The following is a 17,711-nucleotide window of genomic DNA, read 5'->3' on the forward strand; positions in this document are numbered from 1 at the left end:
CAGACTTGGACTGGTTGGAGGTCATAATTAGCTGTGGGTAGAACCGAAATTTGGTGGAAGTTAATGTGTGGAGGAAAATCGACGGAATTCCAGCTGGAGATTTGACAGCAGCCGCAGCATGGCATAAGATGGCATGTGCGTCTCTTAGGGTTGCTCATGTTTGGGCTTGGCTTTTGAGCCTGGACTCAGATATGGGTTTCCTGGGCCTAATCTATGGATTTTCAAGGAGGGTGTCTTGCCACTCTCATTTATCACCTATAGGATAGGGATGGCTTGGCCTAAGAATTGGACCTTCTTAGGACTTTAGGTTGATATATGGTCTCCCAGTGCCTATTTATTTGAATCATGACTTCTATTGGAGTCGGTAACTATTCTAAATGATTGGTGCAATTCAAGTGGCTTATGGATAAGGAGTTGCTCTTATTTATTTGCTAGGAAATGGTTTTCTGTTGGTACTACAATTACGTGCAGGCTAATGGGAGGTTAGTTAATTATTTTTCCTTAATTAGAAGACACAGGGTTGTTCTTTGTACTATAAGTTCGCTACGATCATAGTAAGCTTAAAACATATTCATAATGGGTTGCCCTTACTTGATAAAGCTTCGGGATTCTTGTCCATTTTCTATTCAAGTACGACATCATGTCTTCTAGAATGATCAATTACCTTTGAGAAAAACTTCCAAGAAGGTCACGGAAAAGATCTCCCAAAATACTTCCTGAAAAGCTGCCGGATTCTGGCTTCTCGGGAAGCCTACTTTGAGCATGAATTCTTGCAGCCTTGTTAATGTTCCTGACCTCCTATTGTACTACAACATCTTGTCTGCATCTTCAAGTATTGTCAGCCCTTACTACAAAGGTCCCCTCGAAAGGTTGCAAGACAAACCCTCCAAAACCTAATCTGAGAAGCTGATTTTGAACTTCCAGTTTTCAGCTTTGCAGCCATTATTTTGCACGGTAATTTCCATGATATTCTCTTGTTTTTTTTTGGCCAAAGGAATAATCAAACCTCGTCCTTTGCATCTATACTTCATTTTTTATGCTTTTTTGCTCCATTAAAACTCCATTTTCTCTTGAATTGCATCACAAAGTACTTAAGAAAATAACAAAGTTAATAGAGACTTTTTAAGAAAATAGCTAAGTAAAATGTAAAGGATTGGACAATATAATCCTCGCATTTATGCTCCTATCAGTTTAACAATTGAATTACTCTAAGTTGAACACTAAAGACCAATAATCATGTTGAATTTCACACAATTAATAGAATCCCAATTGAGCTTTCATAAAATTAACAAGATCGAGGTTTCACACAATTAAAAGAAACCCAATTCAAATTTTCACATATTAACACAAACCCAGTTGAGATTTGCACATATTAACAAGAATCCATTGAGATTTCACACATTAACAGAAACTCAATTAAGGTTAACATAATTGAAAGACCTTCAGTTAAAGAAGGCGACAAGAGCGCGAGCTACTGGTGCTGCGGTTTAACGAAACGTTCCCGTCCTCGTCATCGTAGCTGGTCTTCTGGAGTAGAATAAGAGAATTCAATATTCAGGAATGTTTTTGATGTATGATTCTTCTCATTATTGGAGGTATATATACAGGCACAAGTGGTATTCTAATAGGAAACGATCTTCCTATGATTACATGATATTCTAATTAAATAAGGATTCCCACAATACAGCGAATCTACACTCCCCCTCAAGTTGGAGCATAAATGTCAATCATGCCCAACTTTTCAATTGAGCTGTCAAACACTCTTCTTGATACTCCTTTAGTAAGGACATTTGCTAAATGTTCTTCTGAGGATACAAAAGAGGAGCAAATGATCTTCCTATCCATATTCTTCTTAATGAAGTGATGATCGACTTCCACATGTTTAGTTCGGTCATGCTGAACAAGATTATGAGCAATTTCAATGGCAGCTGTATTATCACAATGAAAGACCATAGGCTTTTTGAGTTCAAAACCTAATTCTTTCAGAATGTTACGAATCCACAACATCTCACATACTCCATGCGTCATAGCTCGAAATTCTTCTTCTGCACTTGACCTAGCAATACCTTTCTGTTTCTCACTATGCCAAGTGACAAGGTTTCGTCCAACAAAAGTGAAGTACCCAGACGTAGAACATCGGTCAATCTTATCACTAGCCCAATCTGCATCTGTGTATCCTACAACTGCCAGCTGATCCTTTTTTATAAACAATAAACCCTTACTTGGTGCCATCTTTAGATACTTTAGAATATGATACACTACATCCATGTGCTCTTCGCTAGGACAATGCATGAACTAACTGACCACACTAACAGCATAAGCAATGTCAGGTATAGTATGAGAGAGATAAATTAGTCTCCCTACTAGATGTTGATACCTTCCTTTGTTAGTGGGGACTTGATCAGGGTAAATGGCAAGCTTGTGGTTCATCTCAATTGGTGTTTCAATCGATCTGCAATCTAGCATCCTAGTTTTAGCTAACAAGTGAAGGAGATCCTTTCTCTGCGATAAAGAAATTCCCTTCCTTGATCTTGCAACGTCAATGCCTAAGAAGTACTTCAACTGTCAAAGATCCTTTATCTCAAACTCTTTCGAAAGATTTCTTTGTAAATCTTCCATCTCCTTTGGATCATCCCTTGTGACAATTAATCATATCATCAACATATACTATTAGAGCTGCAATCTTACCAAGATTGCACTTGATGAACAAGATATGATCAGAATTGCTTTGTCTGTATCTAAAGACTCTCATTAATTTGGAGGATCTCCCAAACTAAGCTCTCGGAGATTACTTCAATCCATACAACGACTTCTTCAACTTACACACTTTACCAACATCACAAGGTTTACACTTGACTTTTGGTGGCACATCCATATACACCTCTTCCTCCAAATTCCCATTGAGAAAAGCATTCTTCACATCAAACTGGTGTAAAGGTCAATCTTTATTTGCTGTAAGTGAAATTAAGACTCGGACAGTGTTGATCTTCACTACAAGTGCAAAAGTTTCTTCATAATCAATCTCATAGCGTTATGCATATCCCTTGGCAACCAATCTAGCTCTATATCTATCAATACTCTCATCAGCCTTAAGCTTTACTGTGAACACTCAACGACATCCTACAGTCTTCATCCCAACAGGCATGGGCACAATCTCCCACGTTAAATTCTTCCGTAGGGCTTCTGTTAATGTCTAAAAGTTCAACGGTAGCTGAACCTCGGTTAACGCTGATCCGATGGGTGGACCGCTACTTGTGATATTCAGAGCTTCCATTTACCTGTCAAATAAAATACAGAGGGCGTCAGAGGGAAACCGCGCATGGCAATCTTCTCTTCTTCGATGCCTAAGTTAGTCAATGTATTAATGTTGACAAAGTAACAGTAGGTAAGTAGTAAATGCGTAATTAATGAGGAGAGAGGAGATAACCTTTTATAGGTGAGGAGGAAACTGATTTTCTCCATGTTTTCGATGTGGGACTGATGTGCTTCATTCCCCAGCTTCTGGAGCTTCTGATGCTGTCTTATCGTGGCGCGTGGCGGCTCGTCGATGGTGATCTGGGGGTAAGCCGGGGCTCAGGCAGTAGCCTGCTTGGCTATCTTCCCGTAGGTCACTCCTTTGGCGGTAGTTGGTACCGCTGGCGGTAGTATGAGCGTGGCTCATTGTAGCTAATTATGCTTTCAAATGCCTATGTAAGTACAAGTCCCCCAAGTCCCCAGTCAAGGAGGGCAATCTTGGTTGGAGAGTTGCCTAGCGGTTCGAAGCGTTACTTCTGCCAGACTTGCAAAAGAATAGTTATCGCCAGTGCGTTGTCAACCATGGGCTTACTGAACAAACGCTTTATACCCTTTCGGGTGGGTCCCTTCTAGGCCCCCTAGAGAGTCCCCCACTCCTCGGCTAAGATAGACCTCCGTTTGACCGGTGTATTGTTTGTCGAGGGGAGCTGTGCTGAGCAGAGGGTGTTGGGTAGCGAACCCAATCATTGATACCCAAGTGGGGGGGTGAACATGCCTGATCAGGGCCGTCGAAGACTCTGTTGATGCGTCCCTTTGTCCTGGAGGATCTTGGTTTGACTGCAACGCCGCGTGGCGGTCGTTGTCAAAGTGAGGCGTTGCCTCGGGAATCGCCGTTGGCGGAAGTGCCTCCACTAATAGTACGTGGCCAGTAGTGTCACGGGGACCTGCCTAGCGGTAGCCCAGTGAATGGCGTTGCAGTCAGCGGTGACGGCCTCGCTTGTAAGGTAAATGGAGAAGTTCTGCTGGCGGTGTTGCGCCTAGCGGAAATCATCTCGCTTGCAAGATGAAAAGGGAGAAGTTCTGCTAGCGGAGTTGCGCTTAGCGGAGACTATCTCGCTTGCAAGATGAAAAGAGAGAAGTTCCACTAGCGGAGTCTCCCAACGATTAGTGGTCTTCCTTTTCAATGGTTACCTTTGATAGACGCTTCGTCTGACTGCGTTCGACACGTGGCCAACATGTATTGGGTTAGCGTATGGAATAATGTTTGCGCAGCACGCCCGTCGCTTCGCCATAAATGTGGGTAATTACTGATTTTGTAACCGAGGCGACACCTTGGTTAATCAGAAGATTAAGTGCGATCGTGGGCCACATGTTCGGTTGTCGTGTGACGTCATTTTTCAACGGACGGCCTAGATTGCTTTGATGTTGACATAAAAGAGAGGGAAACCTGGAGGTTTAACACTTTGTACTTTTGCCTATTATCGTCATCCTCAAGCCTTGCTCTGAGATTTGAGAAGGTTTTGTAATCTCCGTGAAGCTGTTGATCTTTGGAAGGCAAAGATCTCCTGAAGCGAAGATGAGCACCTCCGAGCATACCAGAGTTTGTCATTGAGGTTGGTAGCCCCAAATCTCATTCCTGTTTTATTGGTTTTTGTTTGCTTTTGTTGATTTCTAATTTTTTGTTTTTCGAAGTGGTGTTCAGCACTCTCCCGTGTCTCTTAAGGGTCTAGAGTTGTGTTTGGGGGTGGGTTTTGGGTGTTTGATAGGAGGTTGAGGATTCTTTCCCTGCTAGATGGTCAAATCTGGGTTGGAGTGAGTGCGTTTTGTTCTTGTTTTGGCACTTTCTGGGTTTTCTTGGTATGGGTGTTCTTGATGTTCTTGGGTGAAAACAAAGATAAGGGTGAGTTTAGATCCTGTTTGAACTGACTGGTTTAGGTTTTAGGGTTTGTGATGGCTAGCATCGTAAAGATCTCGAGTAGTGAGGATTCCGGGTCTGACGTGTCGTTCTGCGAGGCAGATAGGGTGTTTATTGACTCGCTGCATCCGTCTACCCATGCAAGAACCTCACTGTCAGAACCACTAGATATCGAGCCACTACAGACCATACCTTGGGAGATGGCAATGGGTTGTGCCGGTCGTGCAGAGAGTTCTAGGGTGGGGGAGGAAGCTGCCGCCCGCAATAGGCGCAAAGAGCGGTTAGCGAGCAATAGTGCCTCTAGTGGTTCCGTTGATGGGGGAGAGACTGGCGGGGAGGAAATTGAGTCAGCATGGGTTCTCCGTGACGGTACTCTTATGAACGAGGCGCGGGGGGGGGGGGGGGGGGGGGGGGGGGGGGGGGGAGGGGGGCGATGATAGTTGCCGCCGTAAACCGATTGAAGCGAGTGTTTCAACTGCCAGGCGTCGTGAAGCTGCGTCCACCGCTGAAGGACGAGAGATCGTCGATGCTGCCAGTAGGGCATGCCGCCATGCATGAGGCTATCTTCCACCAGGGAGTGACATTTCCCCTCCTGCCAAATCTCTAAATTTTGGTATGTGAGTTTGGCCTCCCCTTTGGGCAAATTTTCCCTAATATGTGGTGGTTGTTGATGGTGGTCAACTAGCTGTGGTGCTTGTCCGGTTGCGAGGGTCCAACTGTGTCGGAGGTGCTGCACTTCTACGAGTTGGTGTACGTGAAGCGCCAAGGTTGCAGTGGGCAAGAGGTGAACTTGAGTCACCGCCAGGGGGCGCCCAAGTTAATCTAAAATTTGAAGGATTCCATGTCTTACTAGCGGGGGTCTTTTGTGTTGCCACCGCTGGATGGGAATACCAAGCGGGGTCGAATGAGGGGGAGCCGACGTTTAGGATTAAGTCGGAGTTCCAACTTATTCGAGGTTGCCACTGGACTCCACTGCTTCGTGTTGGTTTTGCTTGTATAATGATTCCTTGTGCTAATGACTTTCTTTTTCTTTTCTTTTTTTTTGTAGCGAGCTTGCGCTATAACTTGACGCATGAGGAAGAGTGCCGCATGGTAAGGATCCGAGGCTGTTGGCGGAATCGCAGCCTGCTAGATCTCCGCCTACTCACTGGGTGGGAATTATTGGTTGATCAATAGTTAACGCGCCCCCTTGGTAAGTAACTTCCGCTTATGTTTACCCTGGTTTGGTTTGTCAGGCTAACTTGGTTGTTTTTGTATAGATTCTCCGCCGGGTAACAAAGCGAGTCGCGACGCTTTCGCCAAGGCCATGGATCGCGTAGAAATGACCAATTTTTTGGAGGGAATGTATGCCGCTGGGTTGGCAGCTCAACAAACTATCGTCGACCCTGAGACACTGGTAGTGAGCCAGTCGGAGACTACCGTATTGCTGCCGATGCCGCACCACTCTCATCTCTACTCCGACGGTTCGCTAGTGGTCCAGGTTGGAACTGGTGCCAATCCTAGAGTTGCTGGCGGGAGCAGGGTACCGACCTCCGGCGAGAAGGTGCGGGAGAGAGTGTCTGCCAACCGCCGTGGGTCTCAGCGGGACAGAGTGGCGGCGGAGAAGGAACCCGTTACAGTTCCGATACCTGTGCCGTAGGTGGTCTCGAGGCTTGTCGCCACCGGTGGCACACAGGCGGCACTTCATCAGAAGCGTCGATCGAACGATGCTGCAGAGGATGCTGCCGCTGATGTGGAGACCATTGGGGCCCGCCAACAGAAGAAGGCAAAGCAGGCTCCGCCCCAGGTGACTGCGGTCGCCAGCAGGGATGTGCAGATGAGAGACCTGGACTTGTTTGCCGCGTACTCCGAATTCCTGACTGACCCCGAGCGGAAGTTTCTTTTTCACCTTTGTGAGCGGCTGGGGTTTGGCGGTCTTGAGGGGATTGTGCGCTTGACTACCATTGATCAATTGCCGTTCAGCTCGGCCTTTGGGCATCTCTCGGTTGGGCTGCATGAGATGTTCCTGGCGGCGTCTAGCCAGCCCCGGACTAAGCTGCAGCTTAGGGAAGAGATTGGCGGTCTCCAAAAGGATCTGGGGGAAGCCAAAGACAAGCTGGCGGATATTGGGTGGTGCCTGACCAAGGCAGAGTGCGATGCTGCTGATGCCCGCGGCAAGCTGAATGTCGCCATCGTACGGGACCTCGAGCGGAATGACCGTGTGTCTCAGCTGGAGCAAGACATGGCCTTGTTGAAGGATCAACTAGCGGCAAAGGTCAAGAAAATTGAGATCCTTCATCGAGATTCAGCCGCCAAATCCTCGGAGGTGCAGCGGTTGGCGGGCGAGATTTCCCAGCTGGAAGAGGAGAGGAGCCGTGTTGAGGCAGCCGCCATAGAGACGTTCAAGCAATCTGCGGTATACAAGCAGGAGATGATGGAGGCGGCCAAGGCTGGTGCCACTGCCAATCTAGAACTGTTGAACCAGAAAGGCGCTATTGATTGGGTCAAGGCGTCCCAGTCTGCTGTGCCGTCAAGGCAGCGGTGTGGTTCCCACTTAAGCTGAGGGTGTCTGCTCAGGAAGTGGTGAGAGCGGTGATCGTGCGGCGGATGTTGGTTTGCGGACGCTGCCCCCAACTTACTCAAAAGTCTCCCGTGTAGATTTTATGGCGGCCAACACCCGCGCGGATGGCACCATGGTGACGCCCAACCCTACTTCTCACGGGTCTGACCAAACAAGCCGCTTGGTCGATCAGCAGCCGCCGGTGGATGGTGAAGAAGTTGCTGCCGCACCCAACAATCCCTGAAGATCATTCGAGCCCATGTGGCCCTGCGCTTGCTTACTTATTCTTTTTGTAATGCCGCTAAGGCTTTTCTCCCTTTTTTTTTTGTACCCTACGGTATTTTTTGGGCGGGGAGTCCCGACCCTAGATAATGAAACGTAGTTTCCTTGAAATTTTCAGTGGGTCTGTTTTCAATGATTACGTTGCCTGCACGTTGACATACCGCTAGAGTTTTGACTTAGGCTTTTGTCGATCAACGAAACATTAAAGGAATTAAAATTGTTCCCAAGTGCACGATGTAGCAGATGTGGTCCACCGAATGTTGTTGGCGTTGCCAGTTAATTCTTGTGCGTTGACTAGGTGACAATGGTTTGAATAATTTCTCGTTTCATTGATAGCTGATTGATCAGCGTTTTACAAAAGCAGGGTTGTACCCGTTGGGTAGCTTCCGTTAGCTAAATATTGAACAAAAATTTAGCTAAGTCAAGATGCTCTTGGGTAGCGGCATGACTATTTGTAATAGTACCGAAGGTGTTCGATGTTCCAAGGGTGGGTTGTTGTGATGCCATCCTTGTCCATTAAGTAGAAGGTGCCGGGGCTAACGACTTCCACAATTTTGTATGGTCCTTCCCAAGTTGGGCAGAGTGCCGTTGGCGGTGGAATGACTTCCTTCATGAGCCAGTCCCCCAATTGGAGGTTCCGGGCTTTTACTCTGGCGTTGTAGAAACGCGATACCCGCTGTTTGTTTTGCAAGTTTTGCAAATGGGCCTTGTGGCGTTTCTCCTCGAGGAGATCCTTGTCGAGGTCGATGCCTTCGCTGTTGGTCTCGGAGCAGTAGCCCTCGACCCTAGCGGTAGGTTGAGTGACCTCAATAGGCAAAATGGCCTCGGTACCGTACATCATACAGAATGGCGTTTCACCAGTGGGGGTGGTCCTGATGGCCCACAGAACTTCCGGGAGTTTTTTCGCCCATAAACCCTTGGCGTCGTCTAGTTTCTTTTTCAGCAGCTTCTTGATTATCTTGTTTGCTGCTTTGACCTGGCCGTTGGTTTGGGGGTGAGCGACCGATGCACATCTCATCTTGGTACCTAGGTTAGCGGTGAAAGATATGAGTTCTTTGTTATTGAATTGCGTGCCATTGTCTGTGATGATAGTGTGGGGGACGTCGTAGCGGCAGAATATGTTCTTCTAGAGGAAGTGGGTTACCTTGGCGGTAGTTATTGCCGTCAGTGGTTCTGCTTCGATCCACTTGCTATTGTAGTCGATGGCGACTATGATGTATTTAAATTGACCTTTGGCGGTTGGGAATTTGCCAAGTAAGTCCAAGCCCCATGTGGAGTGGATCCATGGGCCAATGATGATTAACAAGGGTTCCACCGGTGCTTGAGGGAGGTTCGCGTATTGTTGACATTTGTGGCAAGACCTTGACACTTTCCTGGCGTTGTCGGCGAGCGTGGGCCAGAAATAGCTGCCGCATCGTGCGATTGGCCAGAGACCTGGTGCCGGAGTGGTTACAACATTCTTCGGAGTGTATCATTGCAAGAACGACCTTTCCCTCCTCTGGGGTAAGACAGCGGAGGTTTGGATGGGTGAACCCCTGGCGGTAGAGTTTGCCATTTTGGATATTGTAGCGGGTTGCTCTCCGCTTGAGTTGGCTTGCCTTGACCTTGTCGGTTGGCAGTGTTCCCTTGAGCTTGTATTAGATGATCTCATCCATCCAACTGGGGCTGACTTCAATGTTAAAGATCTCCGCCAGAGTCCTGGTGATGCTTGGCTTGTCCAGAACCTCAACCCTTGTATCCACTGGACTTTGGTGTGGTTGAGCAGTTACCAACCTTGCCAGAGAATCTGCCCTGGAGTTCTTTTCTCTAGGTATCTGTATGATGGTGTGGAACTTGAATTTCCTGAGAAGCGTCTTGACGTATCCCAAGTATGCCGCTAACTGTTTGTCTTTGGCCTGGAAAGTGTAGTTGACTTGGTTGACGACTAGCTGGGAGTCGCTGAATCTGTTGATGCTGTCGCCAGAGTTGATGGCCAGGAGTAGGCCTGCGATGAATGCTTCATACTCCGCCATGTTGTTGGAGGCTGTGAAATTGAACTTCAACGCGTACTCCACGTTTAGTCCCCCTGGTCCTGTTAAGATGACTCCGGCGCCACAAGCCTTGGCGCAGGCGGAGCCGTCCACATGGAGGTTCCAGTCAGACTGCTGCTGGGGGGCCGGCTCCTCAGTGGTTACCACTTCTGTTCTGGCCTCTATTCCCAGGGTGGGTCCATCGTGACGCTCAGTGAGCTCAACGATGAAATCCGCCATTGCTTGGCCTTTCATGGCTGTTCTTGGCTTGTAGTCAATGTCGAACTAGCTGAGCTCGATGGCCCACTTGCTCAGGCGCCCAGAGTGCTCAGGGCTCTGCATGACTTGCTTCAGTGGTTGGTTTGTTAAGACATGAATGGTGTGGGCCTGGAAGTACTGGAGGAGACGTCTAGTGGAGACAATGATTGCGAGAGCTAGTTGCTCCAGGGGTGGATACCTTGTTTCTGCTCCGTTCATGCCCCTGCCAGCGTAGAATACGGGGAGCTCCTCCTGGCCCTCTCGCAGGACAATGGCACAGCTTACCGCTGATTGTGATACCGCTAGGTATATGTACAGTGTCTCCCCTTGCATAGGAATGGAAAGAAGTGGGACTGTTGCCAAGTATTCTTTCAAGCTCTGGAATGCCGCCTCATAGTCTGGGTTCCAGTCGATTACCTTCTTGTGGGTCGTTTTTAGGACTTTGAAAAATAGGAGGCACATGTCAGTGAGTTTGGAGATGAACCGAGAGAGGCCCTAGAGGCTCTGAACGTGTTTTTTCCATTCCGGAGCCTTCAGGTTGAGGATGGCATGCACCTTGTCAGGATTGGCCTCTATGCCCCATTCACTGACTATGTAACCTAGAAATTTGCTGGCGGTGACACTAAAGAAACATTTTTTCGGGTTGAGGCGCATGCCATAAGCCAAGAGAATGGCAAATATGATTCTGAGGTTTGCTACGTGTCCGCTGGCCTTGATGCTCTTTACCAACATGTCGTCCACGTAGACCTCTATTATTTTGCCAAGATGCTCCGCGAACATCGCGTTCATTAACTGCTGGTAAGTTGCACCAGCGTTTTTCAAACCGAAAGGCATGAAATTGTAGCAGTATAGGCCCTTGTCGGTGGTGAAGGCGGTGCACTCCTAATCACCGGGGTGCATCTTGATTTGATTGTAGCCAAAGAAGGCATCCATCATGCTAAGTAACTCGTGCCCAGCGGTTGCATCGACCAGTTGATCTATGCGGGGTAATGGGAAACTGTCCTTGGGGCATGCCTTGTTGAGGCCCTTGAAGTCGACACACATCCGCCACTTTCCGCTAGGTTTCTTGACTATGACCAGGTTGGAAATCCACTGAGGGTAATTGACTTGGCGGATAAACCCAATGTTCTGTAGTTTGGCGACCTCTTCCCCTATTGCACGATACCTTTCCTCATCGAAGGCCCTCCGCCGCTGTTTGATAGGGTAGAAGGATGGTTTGATGCTCAACTTGTGTGTGATGATCTCAGGGGAGATGCCTGGCATATCAGCGTAGGACCATGCAAAGACGGCAGCGTTGTCACGTAGAAACTGAGTGAGTTCTGCCGCTACCTCTGTGTCTAGTTGAGCACCGATGCGGACTGTCCGCTCAGGGTGTTCATCAGAGATGCTGATAACCCTAAAAAATGTTTCTGGGTTGACATGCTCCTTTTTGACATATTTCTTCTCGTCATCTCTAGGGTCCTCAAAGATGTCTGGCGGTGGCACATTGTTTCCTACTGTTAGTATCTCATGGCAACGTGTCGACCGTGCTACGGTTGTGGAGTAGCATTCTCGTGCCAATTGTTGACTTCCTTTCACACAGCCTGTCCCGTTGGGCGTAGGGAACTTCATGAGAAGTATGTTTTCGGCTATGATGCACTTGAGCTTGTTGAGTGCCGGTTGACCGATGATGGAATTATATGAACTGAAGCAGTCTACAATGATGAACTCCGTATGGATTTCCGCCGAACATGGACTGCTCCGATAACTAGTCGCCTGTAGTTGGAGCCCAATGGTTGCGTGATGTCTCCGGAGAAGTTGAGCAATGGCTCATGATCCTGGAGTAATTTTCTATTCCGCTGGAGTTTGCCATAACAACCATTGAAGATGACATTGACAGCGGATCCGCTGTCCACAAGGACCCTCCCTACTGACCATTTATCGAGTATGACGTCGATTAAGAATGGATCGTCGTGGGGTAGATGCACTCCGCGCTCCTCCTCCTCTGAGAAGGTAATGGGTTCCCAACCAAACCTTGGGAGTTTAGCGGACCTCTCGTAGCAGATATTGCAAAATTCGTTGGGGTGGTTAGCGTGCGCATAACGCTTTTTTTCCCTGTGGGACATGTTGGTAATTGGAGCACCGTCGTCGATGGTATTGATGCGGCCCATTTGTTCGATGTTGGCGACCACGGGTGATGGTTGGCGTATCTTGAATTGCTCCATCTTACCATCGCGGTACAAAGTCTCCACAGCCATCCTGAGAGCGTTACAATTGTTGGTGTTGTGGCTGCTGTCCTCATGGTATTTGCACCATTTGCAGGTGTTCCTGGGCTTCCCTACCCTTGGGTATTTTCTTGGGGGTGGTGGCGGAATCTGGTCCTTGCACTGGTCGTATATTTTTTCATACGAGGCTGTGAGGACCGTGAACACTGCATACCGCTGGGAGGACTCCGTCTGTTTATTACGGTTATCCCCATGGGATGAGCGGTTGCCCTTGTTGTAATGCAAGTCCTTCTGCCGCTTGTTCTGGTTGGTGCCCTATTGCCATTCTCTCTTCTTATCAGTTGGCGATGTAGCAGAGGTTTTGCTAGCGGTCTCCTGATGGCTGGCGGAAGGTTGAATGGACTTGGTAGGCGTTGGCGGCAATGGGGGTTTTCTCCATATGTGATGAATTCTGCCTGTGGATGGATCACAGCCTCACTCATGACATGTTCATATGCGGCATTTGGATGATTGTAATGGAGATGATATAGAAATGGCCCCTTGAGGAGTCTTTGCTTGAAGGCTGCCAGTGCCATTGTCTTGTCGAGATCGTGGCACTGAGATGCCGCCGCCCGCCACCTGGTGACGAACGCCTTCAATGTTTCCGCTGCCTCCTACTTGAGGTTGAAAAGCTGAGTTGTGTTGTGATGTCTGGTGGCCAACAGGATGAACCGAGAGAGGAAACTGTTTGACAGTGCGTGGAATGAGTCGATGGAGCCTGGCAGGCATTTAAAGAACCAGCTCATTGCCTCACTGTCCAATGTTTCGCTGAATAAGTGGCAGAGGGTGGCGTCATCAAATCCCTTATTGTTAGTGACCTTTTTGAAGGTGTCCATGTGGACGAAGGGGTCGGTCATGTCGCTGTAATGTGACATCTTTGGTGTCTTTGTATGTGCTGGTCTGACGGCCTGCAGGATCCTAGCGGTGAATGGTCCTGGTCTAGACGTAAAGAGCGGATTTGGCGCTGGCGCTGGGGCTCCTGTCTCCGCTCGGATTAGCCTTTTCTCTAATTATTGCATCCTTTCCAGAATTAGGGCGGTTGTGTCGCCAGCGGGCCCCGTCTGGAGGTTCCGCTGAACTAGCTCCCGCCTAGCGGTAGGTGGATTACCTTCAGTTCTAGCCCTGGCTGCCGGGTGGAAGGTGTTTCGCTGTGATTCCGCCTCCTGCTCCATCATTAGGCGGGGCAGAGGAGGTGGGCCCATCATCTCTGGTGTGTTGAACGGTACCTGCATCTGTATGACTGGTATGGGTACCATTCAGCCTGTATTGGGTTGACTGCGTCTGGTGCTCCACGATTGCTCGCTCTGTGCTGTGTTATGCTAGCGTTTGCTTCCAGCGCCTTTTTTAATTCGTCAAACCTTGACATCAGTGTGGCTACCTGTTTTGGGCCTCGGCCTTCTCTATGGACTCTTGTTCGCGCTCCTTGTTTACCTTGTGGAGGTCCGCCAATGCCAGCTAATACATAGTGGCGAGGTCCCGGACCGGTGGGAGACTGCTGCCCAGCTGGGTCTCCGCCGCAAGGTTTGATTAGGTATTGAATAGTGCACGGTTAACGTTTGCTGCTAGGGTTGGTGGGGTGGGGATTGGCGAAATGGTCCGCTTGCCCTCGGGCATTTCCCTGTTACCGCTAGTCATGGTGATTGTGGCGGGATGACCGTTTGTTCAAGGGTTCCCACAGACGGCACCAATGTTAATGTCTAAAAGTTCAGCGGTAGCTGAACCTCAGTTAACGCTGATTCGATGGGCGGACCGCTACTTGTGATATTCAGAGCTTCCGTTTACCTGTCAAATAAAATACAGAGGGTGTCAGAGGGACACCACGCTGGGCGGTCTTCTCTTCTCCGATGCCTAAGTTAGTCAATGTATTTGTGTTGACAAAGTAACAGTAGGTAAGTAGTAAATGCGTAATTAATGAGGAGAGATGAGAGAACCTTTTATAGGTGAGGAGGGAGCTGATCTTCTCCATGTTTTCGATGTGGGACTGATGTACTTCAGTCCCTAGCTTCTGAAGCTTTTGATGCTGTCTTGGCACGGCGCGTGGCAGCGCGTCGGCGGTGATCTAGGGGTAAGCCGGGGCTCAGTTGGTAGCCTGCTGCTTGGCTGTGTTCCCGTAGGTCACTCCTTTGGAGGGAGTTGGTACCGCTGGCGGTAGTATGAGTGTGGCTCATTGTAGCTAATTATGCTTGCAAATGTCTATGTAAGTACAACTTCCAATTCTTCATTCATTGCCTTTGTCCACTTTGGATCTGCCAATGCATCTTGTACATTACTAGGAATAGATACATTTGATAATTGATCAACAACAAGTGCATGTGACTCAAATAGCCTATGGTTAGACATAAACTAGCTATAAGATATTTAGCTTTAATTGACTTTAATATCTGGTTCATACTGTTTCTTAGGAATACTCTTGGTATCCTTTTGTGATTTCCTAGGTTCTACACTTTCTAACTCAAAAGACTCATTTAAGTTTAGGGGTACCAGAGGTGGATCGTTCTAAGCGAACTCTTTAGTTGGTGATGTAGAAAGGGAAACGTCTTGTGTGCTAGCTTCATTTGCTTCTTGATTCTGATTATAATTGTCCAAATTTTTTGCAATTTAAGGAAACAATCGTTCACCAGGTTCATGCGATCGATCGTTTGGCTTCTGGGTTCTCCGGCATCAGGGAATGATCGATGACTAGATTTCAGGTGATCGATCGCCAGATTCCATGAGATTGATCATTTGGCTTCTGTGTTCTCCAACATCAAGGAAAGATCGATCGCCAGATTCCATGCAATCGATCGTTGGATCCAAATTCGATCGTATTTTTTTTTCTAAGTTTCCTCCTTCAAAACGAGCCTCCAAGTTCTCCAACTCTTCAAATTCGTCAAACTTAAAGATACGCTGAGGATTTCCTTCCATTCTCAGTACTTATAAACTCTACATTGGAAATGAAGTCCACGTATAGGAATTAGTTGAAACCTTAGGAATCCAAGTTGTTGGTATTGAACAAGTATTTGCCCAATGTTCATTTATGAAGCAACTCAATCCTATTCATGATTTATGAATTGTTGTGTAGATTTGTAGTCGTGTTATTCGGCATGAATTGATAAGACGGTTTATGAGCTTAGCAAACTTGAAACCCAAGAGATCAGCATATGAACATTCCAAGTTTCAACTCTCGAATTGTTTTTTTTTCTTTGGGTTTTTGTCCATTTACCCCCTTTTTAGATATTTTTTTTCCCACTTACCCCATTAAGTTTTTTTAATTTCCTCTTACTCAAAACACTCTAAGGAGGTCCTTCCAAATACCCCATTAAGATTTTTATTTTTTTTTATTTTTTATTTTTTTTAATACCATTTTACCCTCACCCCTCTGTTACTTAGAGAGAGAGAGAGAGAGAGACAATGGAAGAGAGAGAAACCATAGGAGACTTCGCCGGAGCCCAATCACCGGCCGCTGGATTCCGGTCAACTTTTGCCGAGGGTCACCGGTCGCCGCTCACTGGACTTTTCTGTAAACCTCACCGGAAATGTTTATTGCCCCTAATAGACGTCTATTGGGAGACCTCTATTGCCTCCCAATAGACGTCTATTGCCCCAATAGACATCAGTCATGTATTGCTCCCCAATAGACGTCTATTGCCTCCCAATAGGACTTTCAGTCGCCAGAATGCGAACTAATCTCCCTAAATTTAGACAAATAAAACTTTGATTACATTAAAAAAAAAGATTACATCAATTCAAAACGTCTATTGCCCCCCAATAGATGTCTATTGGCCCCAATAGATCTTTAACAGGCCTCTATTGCTCCAATATAACCTTCTTCTTTTTTTTGTTCATTTTTCTTTCATTTTGAGCTTCTGAACCAATTTACCGCAAAAAAACAGCAAAAAAAAGAAGAAGAAATAATTTGATTTGGGCACCCCTCAATGTTCTTCTCTCGATCTATAAAAACCCCATAATTTATTAGGCCAAACAAAGCCTTAATACTTGTACATAACAGCTCAACTGGATAACCATGGATTTCGATAACAAGCACAACAGTTAGATTATGCTTCACTATTGCAAAGACTCCGAGGATATTACCAAGTCTATGACAAGCTTGAGGGCGTTCTCCACCGACATCTCGAAGGGAACTGAGTCGTCGTCTCTAGAGCTGTCTTGGACCACTGGAGCTAATGGATGTCGGGTTTGTAGATGAGAAAATTCGAAAGAGCCGGCAAAGAGGATCTCGAGGGAGGAAGAGCAAGAGTTGCTGACGCGCTCGTCCCGTACGCCGCCTTCCTCCTCGACCTCGGCGGAACTCCGATCGTCGCAATCCTAACCCACCTCTGCTGGTCTAAGAGTTGCCACCGTTTATATGTCTGGCAGAGATCGGAGGATTGCAAAATCGGGATTTGATTTTGGGGAGAGAGAGAGAGAGAGAGAGACAGAGAGAGAGAGAGAGAGACAGAGAGACAGAGACACAGAGATAGAGAGAGATCGAGAGAGAGAGAGAGAGACAGAGAGAGATCGAAGGGAAAAGAGAGTGGCATAAAGTAGTTGTATAATTAAGTGGAGGGCAAAATAGTCATTTTATTTTAAATTGGGTTAGTGAGAATAAAAATCTGTTGGTGGGGTAAGTGAGATAACTTTTCTTCATTTTGGTGCTTTGGATCAAGAACTGTTTTTCTTTTTCAAGTAAACTTAATTAGTAAAATGACCAATTTGTTCAAGTAAAACCCTAGTTTGTGTTTGGCCCAAACTCTAGGTTACTTGCTCTAGCGGTAATAGGGTTAAATTAGAAGGATTTAGATTCCTATTCAATGTACGATTACTTTCCTTGTATGATTGAGATTCTATGCATTGTAATCCTCTATATATTATCAATGAGAACACACAACAAATTCCTCTCAATTTCAGTTTCTCTACAACACAATTTTATTAATCTGAATAGAGTAATATTCTTTTGAAAATTTGGAAAACTACAAAGACTTGTTTTTCTCGATTATTTCATGACAGAAGATAACCAAGCAAGCGATACACCAAATATGAATTCATGAGAGATTATTCACCAGAAATGTTGAAATTTAACCATTGGAAACTCGAGTCCAGTCGTCAATTCAAGAACATCATTTTTCTGAATGGAAACTACATCGCATATTCTCCTTAATTGTTCGAGTCACTAACCAACCCCATATTGGGATCCAAGTGATCGATCACAGACACAATGGACGGAGCTGATCCTAATAGTCTTCGGTGTGAAC

This window comes from Rosa chinensis, chromosome 6 (assembly GCF_002994745.2).
Source record: "Rosa chinensis cultivar Old Blush chromosome 6, RchiOBHm-V2, whole genome shotgun sequence".
Taxonomy (NCBI): Eukaryota; Viridiplantae; Streptophyta; class Magnoliopsida; order Rosales; family Rosaceae; genus Rosa; species Rosa chinensis.